General features: G+C 37.1%; 1 pseudogene; it reads right to left on the bottom strand.

Annotated features, from left to right (window-relative positions):
• Positions 1–535: 535 nt before the first annotated feature.
• LOC116571494 lies at positions 536–946 on the bottom strand (annotated as a pseudogene).
• Positions 947–7982: the final 7036 nt, after the last annotated feature.

The following is a 7982-nucleotide window of genomic DNA, read 5'->3' as shown; positions in this document are numbered from 1 at the left end:
ATATTAAGTCTTTTTATCCATGAACATAGGATGCATTTCCATTTACTTATGTCTTCTTTAATATCTTTCAGCAATTTTTTAAAAATTTATTTATTTGACAGACAGAGATCACAAGTAGGCAAAGAGGCAGGCAGAGAGAGAGAAGGAAGCAGGCTCCCTGCTGAGCAGAGAGCCCAATGCGGGGCTCGATCCCAGAACCCTGGGATCATGACCTGAGCCGAAGGCAGAGGCTTTAACCCACTGAGCCACCCAGGTGCCCCTCCGCAATGTTTTATAGTAAAAGTCTTTTGTATCCTTGGTTAATTTCAAAGTATTTAATCCTTTGTTTGTTTTACAGGTTTCATTTTAAAATAAGTTTGAATTCACAACAGATCTTACACACAATGATTTCAATAAATCAGGCATTCCAGAAAACAATGTAGAGGTATGACAGTTATGTAATGACTTCTTAATAATATAATAGTATAATAAGGGATAAAGACCTTTTTCAAATAGGGAAAGAAATGAATCTTTCTATAGTATTAACCCCTAAAATCTATTCTCCTTTATAGACAATAATATTATTGTCAGTCTCGTATACTTTTACTTTATAAAAAACTTCCAGAGGAAGAAATTCTGGAGATTTTCCCAGATATGCACAGCTACATTTTTCTGTAGTGCTTACAACATCTGCAAAGTATGACACATCTGGATTCAGATTCTTATGATCAAGAGGCTTCTTAATTGCCTCCATATACTCTTTGAGGTCAGTCAAAATCATAACCATGCCTGTAACAGGATCATTCACTCCACGTACTATCACCACAACTTTATAATTGTGCTCATGGTCATTGGGATTGTTCCATTTCTCAAACAATTTTAAGTTTTCTTGGTTACTCAGAGATTTGCTGTCAAGCTGGTGGGTCATGCTAAAGGAGATGATGGAAACCTTGTAGCAACCAACCATACCTCCTGCTCTTGTCACCTCACCGCTAGTATTTTATTTATTTATTTAAAGATTTTATTGACTTATTTGAGAGAGAGAAATCATAAGCAACAGGAGGGACAGAGGGAGAAGCAGACTCCTTGCTGAGCAGGGAGCCCCACATGAGCCTCAATCTCAGGACCTTGGGGTCATGACCTGGATTGAAGGCAGATGCTAAACTGACTGAGCCATCCAGGAGCCCCTATTCCTTCCTTCTTTCTTTCTTTTTTTTTTTTAAACCTCAGAAATTATTGTTTTTTAGACATTTAAAAAAATTTTTATTTAATCTCTATACTCAGGGGGCCTGGAACTCACAAACCTGAGATTAAGAGTAACATACTCTACTGATTGAGCCAGCCAGGTGCCCCTGGAAAGGACAAACTTCCAGCTTTTTTTTTTTAAGTAATCTTAAGTTTAGCCCAGTGTGGGGCTCAAAGCCATGACCCTGAGATCAAGATTCACATCCTCTACCAACTAAACCAGTCAGGAACCCCAGTATCTTATTGTTTTTGATGCTATTATAAATGGATTGCTTTCTTAATTTCTTTTCCATATTGTTCATTGTTTATTATATAGAAATGCAACTAGTTTTTGCATGTTGCCTTTATATCCCACTACTCTGCTGAATTTGATTATCCGAGTAATTTTTTTGGTGGGTGGAATCTGTAGTGTTTTCGATATGTAAGATCATATCATCTTGCTTTTACTTCTTCATTTCCAATTTGGGTGCCTTTTATTTCTTTCTTGCCTAATTCCTGTGGCTTGAAGTGGTGAAAGTGGGCCTTCTGGCTTTGTTTCTGATCTTAGAAGAAAAGCTTTCAGTTTTTTACCATTGAGTATGATGTTTTCTATGGGTTTTTCATATATGGCTTTTATTATGTTTTGCTATCTTGGGGTAGTTTACTTCCATTTTTAGTTTATGTATTTATTTATTTATTTATCTCTTGAAAGGGTGCTGAATTTTATCAGATGCTTTTTCTGCATCAATTGAGATGACCATAGGGTTTTTCTATCATTCTGTTGCTGTAGTGTGTTTGTGCTGATCAATTTTTTTAAAACTTTGTCAATTTTTTAAAAAAGTTTTTTTTAACTGTATTTATTTGTCAGAGAGGAGAATGGCAAGCAGAGGGAGAATCAAGCTTCCTGCTGAGCAAGGAGCCTGATGTGGGACTCAATCCCAGGACCCTGGGATCATGACCTGAGCTGAAGGCAGATGCTTAACTGACTGAGCCACCCAGGCATCCCTATACTGATCAGTTTTCATGTTGAGTTCTCCTTGCATTCCAGGAATAAATCCCACTTGGTCATGGTGTATAATCTTTCTAATATACTTGTGAATACAGTTTACTGTTAATTTGTTAAGGAGTTTTGCATCAACATTCATAAAAGATATTGGTTTGTAGTTTTCTTTCCTTATAGTGTCCTTGACTTTGTAATTAGAGTAATGCTGGCTTCGTAAAATGAGTTAGGAAGTGTTCCTGTCTCTTCAGTTTTTTGCAACAGAAGGGTTGGTGTTAGTTCATCAATAGTGTTAGCTAATTCAATATGTAGTAGAGTTCACCAGTGCATCCATCTCATCCAGAGTTGTTGTCAGGAGATTTTTGATTATTGATTCTGTCTTTTAATCTATCATTTTGTTTTTCTATCTTCGTGACTTAATCTTGGTAGATTTTATGTTTCTAAGAATTTCTTCATTTCATCTAGGTTATCCAGTTTGTTGATGTACAACTATTCATAATACTCTAATTCTTTCTATTTCTGTAGAATCAGTAGTGATTCCTACTATTTGGAGGACAGAGTCCTTATTGGCCATCCTGTCTCCCACAAGCTGTGCAAGCTGCTCCAGGAGCATGTGCACAGCTGCCTGCCATGGAACCGAACCATGGGGAATGGGTAGCTGCTGCAATGCTAAGAGCTGAAATTCACTGAAGTTAACTGCAATTTACAGTCCCAACCTTTGCCTGGAAGTGGCAAGCCTTCATTAGACTCCAGAGTTCCAAAATAGTTGTATCACTTCTGAGAGTGTAATTTTTATCTGGGCGGAGAGAAGGATCCCTGGTGCTTCCTACAGTATCATCCACCACAAATCTTTCCCAACTGGAGCTTTTGACTTGCTGTTATCTAGACTCATTGCTCTTTAGGCCTCCTGCATAGCTGATGTCTTACTCACTCATCTCTCTCATTATGGGAGATTCTGGCTAAGTCTTTGTTAATTGGATCACATTTCCCAAGGTCCCATGTCTTCATCTTTCTTGGTTTACTTATCCGGTAGCCTTTTGAATGGAGGTAACTGGGAGACCAATTTTTGACATATGTTTGAAAAATACCTTTATTCTCGGGATGCCTGGTGGCTCAGGCAGTTAAGCTTTAATGTCTGCCTTTGGCTCAGGTCATGATCCCAGGGTCCTGGGACTGAGTCCCACATCGGGCTCCTTGCTCAATGGGGAACCTGCTTCTCCCTCTGCCTGACACTCCTCCTGCTTGTGCTCTCTCTCTCTGACAAATAAATAAATAGAATCTTTAAAAAAATGCCTTATCTGAATCTATCTTTTTAAAAAAAATTATTTTATTTTATTTTTTTTTCAGTGTTCCAAAATTCATTCTTTATGCACCACACCCAGTGCTCCATGCAGTACATGCCCTCCATAATACCCACCATCAGACTCACTCAACCCCTCACTCCCTCCCCTCCAAAACCCTCAGTTTGTTTTGGTTGGATATATAATTCTCTATTACAAATAACTTTTTAAAAAGATTTTATGTATTTGTTTGACAGACAGAGATCACAAGTATTCAGAGAGGCAGGCAGAGAGAGAGGGGAAAGCAGGCTCCTTGCTGAGCAGAGAGCCTAATGCGGGGCTCGATTCCAGGACCCTGGGACCATGACCTGAGCCGAAGGCAGAGGCTTTAACCCACTGAGCCACCCAGGCGCCCCTATATTGCAAATAATTTATCTTATAATTTTGAAGACGTTTCTTCCAGCTTCCAGTGTGCCTTTTGAGAAGTGTGAGCCAATTTGATTCTTGATCCTTTGTGTATAAATTCATTTTATTTCTGGAAGTTTTAAGAGCAGTCTCTCTGACTCAGTCCTCATATTTCCTGGTGATGTACCTTAGAAAAGGGCTATTTTTAGCTATTATTCTATGCTCTCATGGATTCTTTCAATGTGGAAATGTATTTTTCAGATTTGGAAAATTTTCAGTTTTCTCTGTTCTCTTGTTCTGGAACTCTTTTATTGTGATGTTGGATCTCTTGGACTTTGCCTCTAACTTTATCTTTTCTTTCTTATTTTTCATACCTTTGTCTTTCTGATTCTACTTTCTGAGAGATATTTTAATTTTTATTATCCAGTCATTCTAGAAATCGAGTTTTTCATTTCTACAACTGTTTTATAAAAGTAAAAGCACTTTTTTTTGTGTTCTGAAAGTTTCTTCTCTGCAACATTATCTTGTTGCTGTATTGATGCAAAATCTTATTTCTTTTGGAGAATTCTGATGATACACTGTAAAAAAAATGTAAAAAAATTTCTTGAATGATCTCTGTTTCCTTCAGTTTCCTTTATCTCTGTTTTGTTTTTCTTTGAAAACGTGGTGTCTTTCTTTCTATGTGTATTGTCCTTAGCTGTGAACTAATATTTAACTGTGGTCCACTAAGAAGCTGATTGCATGTATAGGGATTGTTGAGTATGGACTTTATAATAGGCTGAGCTGATTTGATTATTTCATGGAGGATACACTCAAATATCAATATCTTTAGTTTCTTTTTTGTGTTTTTTGGGTCAGATTCTGCAAATAAAGATCTCTCTCACCAATGTTCTGTGATCCAAGTCAGGGAAGAGGTTTCAGCATTCTATCTCCTACAGTAGGATATGGCTTCAGATCCTCTTCAGTATGGAACACCTGACTTCAACTGTGCTTGGTGTCCCAGTCCAGAAGCTGTCTGTTTTCCTGTTCCCTGAGGTGAAGGAGTGTTAGTCACTCAGCTGAGCAAAGTAGGGGAGCTCATGTAGGCCTTCTTTATCAAACTTTCAACATTCTTCCACGTTTTAGCTACATCTTCATTTTTAATACAGAATTTCCTAAAGCTGCTGATTGCTGAGACTTGTGAAGATTTGGGTTTGTAATTTAGGTTTCTGCTTAGTTTTTCCCATAGACAACTTAAGGTTCAGCCTTTTTTTTTTTTGCAGAAATATCCATTCGTTCTTATGCTTTGCATCTCCACAAATTTTGCTGCCATTAAAAAAATAAATTTTAAATTTTAGAGCAGTTATAAGTTCACAGCAAAGTTGAGTGGAAAGTACAGCAATCTCTCTCCACTCTTACACAGCCTCTTCTATTATCAACATTCCTCACTGGAGTGTTACCTTGGTTACAATTGATGAACCTACATAGACACATCATTATCACCCCCAAGTCAATAGCTTACCTTAGGGTTCACTCTTGATGTTGTACATTCTGTGGGTTTGAACAAATATATAATGACATATATCTGCCATTGCAGTATCATAAGGGTAGTTTTGCTGCCCTAAAAATCCTTTCTGTTCTGCTTATTCATTCCTTTCTTCCCCAGCCCCTGCCATTATTTTTTTTTCCCCAAGACTCCTTGTGCTTGTAAGTTTATGCTTTCCTTTAAGATAATACCTTTAAAGAAAAACAATACCCTTTACAGTTTTGTTAGTGAGAATTTACAAAGAAGAAGAGGTAAATGTGTGTGTTCAATCTGCCACATGATAACCAGCCTGAAGAAATATTTTTAAAACAGAGCAATGTACATTTTCTTTAGTTGCTCAAGTCTGATAAAAAACAACAGGTCAGTATTTTGTAGTCAAAAGTCAGTTTTCAGGAAATTTAATTTTTGCTGTATGAGAAACACTTGGTGTTTTTCTTTGTCCTGAAGAGAAAGTATTAAAATTTGGAAAGAATATTTTACCCTTTCCCCAAAAAACACTTATAAGCCCTCAACACTTATAAAACTTTCAAGTGATTATTTTGTTCCAATATTTAATTTATAGGAAATCAAAGCCTAGAGATTAGGTGGCATTTTGGAACTATACTTTCTGTTCCTGGAAGAAATGAAACTCAAGCCTAGGTGTTTTGAGGGAGGAGTGATAGTGATGGAAAAGGAGTGGAGAGGGAGATTATGGGTTAGGAAGAGAATCAGTAAGATGCTGGCCAGAGGAAAAGTTGTCTCTTGGCTGAAGTACAACTGGTTTTGGTGTCATTTATTCTCCTTTTGGCTCCCTCTTCATCAGAGATCTAATGCTTCCCACATGTTTAATTTTTTTCTCTTGAGGAGGAAGGCAGTTTGTATAACTCACACAGACTCTAATCATACGTGTTACTTCTCCTAGGAGTATTTACATTTTCAAAGAGGGTATGGGAAGAGGTGTCCTAGGATACTCAAATGATGAAATTTTATATGTCTTAATTATTTAAGTAGGGTAATTATTTTGCAATAGTAATTGTTTGCAGGTGCTCCTCAGTTATTTTCTATTCTGGCTATTTTGTGAGACCACCCTGAACCCCATGTGTACCACCCCCCAAAAGGGGAGATTTCTGAAAATCTTTCTCCTGGTTAGATATTTAGCTTAGTTTGAACTTTATTCAAACTGTTGTTGTTATAACTGTTTTGTTTTTCATGGAAAAAAAATTTTAAACTAGCAACACTTGGAATTCCATTACACAGTTCATGTAATCTCAAGTTTTCCCTTTCAATGCAATGGTAAAAACCAGGACTTAAAAAAGTAAATCAGAAATAATGCAACTGGAAAGGATATATCATTTTTTGCCTGTAAATTATTTATATGGTTATAAAACCCAAGGGTACAAATCAAGCAATGATAATTAATTAGGGTTTAGGAAAGACTGGATATCAATAAATACATAGAAATAAAGACTTTTACACCAACAATAATTTGTTATAAAAATGTACTAATAAAATGATTGCCTTCGGGGCACCTGGGTGGCTCAGTGGGTTAAAGCCTCTGCCTTTCAGTCCTGAGAGAAAAATATATTGCGGTACAAGCCTTTCTCAAGAAACAAGAAAGGTCTCAGGTACACAACCTAACCCTACACCTAAAGGAGCTGGAGAAAGAACAAGAAAGAAACCCTAAGCCCAGCAGGAGAAGAGAAATCATAAAGATCAGAGCAGAAATCAATGAAATAGAAACCAAAAAAACAATAGAACAAATCAACGAAACTAGGAGCTGGTTCTTTGAAAGAATTAATAAAATTGATAAACCCCTGGCCCGACTTATCAAAAAGAAAAGAGAAAGGACCCAAATTAATAAAATCATGAACGAAAGAGGAGAGATCACAACTAACACCAAAGAAATACAAACTATTATAAGAACATACTATGAGCAACTCTACGCCAACAAATTTGACAATCTGGAAGAAATGGATGCATTCCTAGAAACATATAAACTACCACAACTGAACCAGGAAGAAATAGAAAGCCTGAACAGACCCATAACCAGTAAGGAGATTGAAACAGTCATTAAAAATCTCCAAACAAACAAAAGCCCAGGGCCAGACGGCTTCCCGGGAGAATTCTACCAGACATTTAAAGAAGAACTAATTCCTATTCTCCTGAAACTGTTCCAAAAAATAGAAATGGAAGGAAAACTTCCAAACTCATTTTATGAGGCCAGCATCACCTTGATCCCCAAACCAGACAAGGATCCCATCAAAAAAGAGAGCTATAGACCGATATCCTTGATGAACACAGATGCGAAAATTCTCAACAAAATACTAGCCAATAGGATTCAACACTACATTAAAAGGATTATTCACCACGACCAAGTGGGATTTATTCCAGGGCTGCAAGGTTGGTTCAACATCCGCAAATCAGTCAATGTGATACAGCACATCAATAAAAGAAAGAACAAGAACCATATGATACTCTCAATAGATGCTGAAGAAGCATTTGACAAAGTACAGCATCCCTTCCTGATCAAAACTCTTCAAAGTGTAGGGATAGAGGGCACATACCTCAATATCATCAAAGCCATCTATGA

This window comes from Mustela erminea, chromosome 13 (genome assembly GCF_009829155.1).
Source record: "Mustela erminea isolate mMusErm1 chromosome 13, mMusErm1.Pri, whole genome shotgun sequence".
Lineage (NCBI taxonomy): Eukaryota > Metazoa > Chordata > Mammalia > Carnivora > Mustelidae > Mustela > Mustela erminea.
Note: the sequence above shows the minus strand (reverse complement) of the source record. Positions and strands in the feature narration are given on the sequence as shown.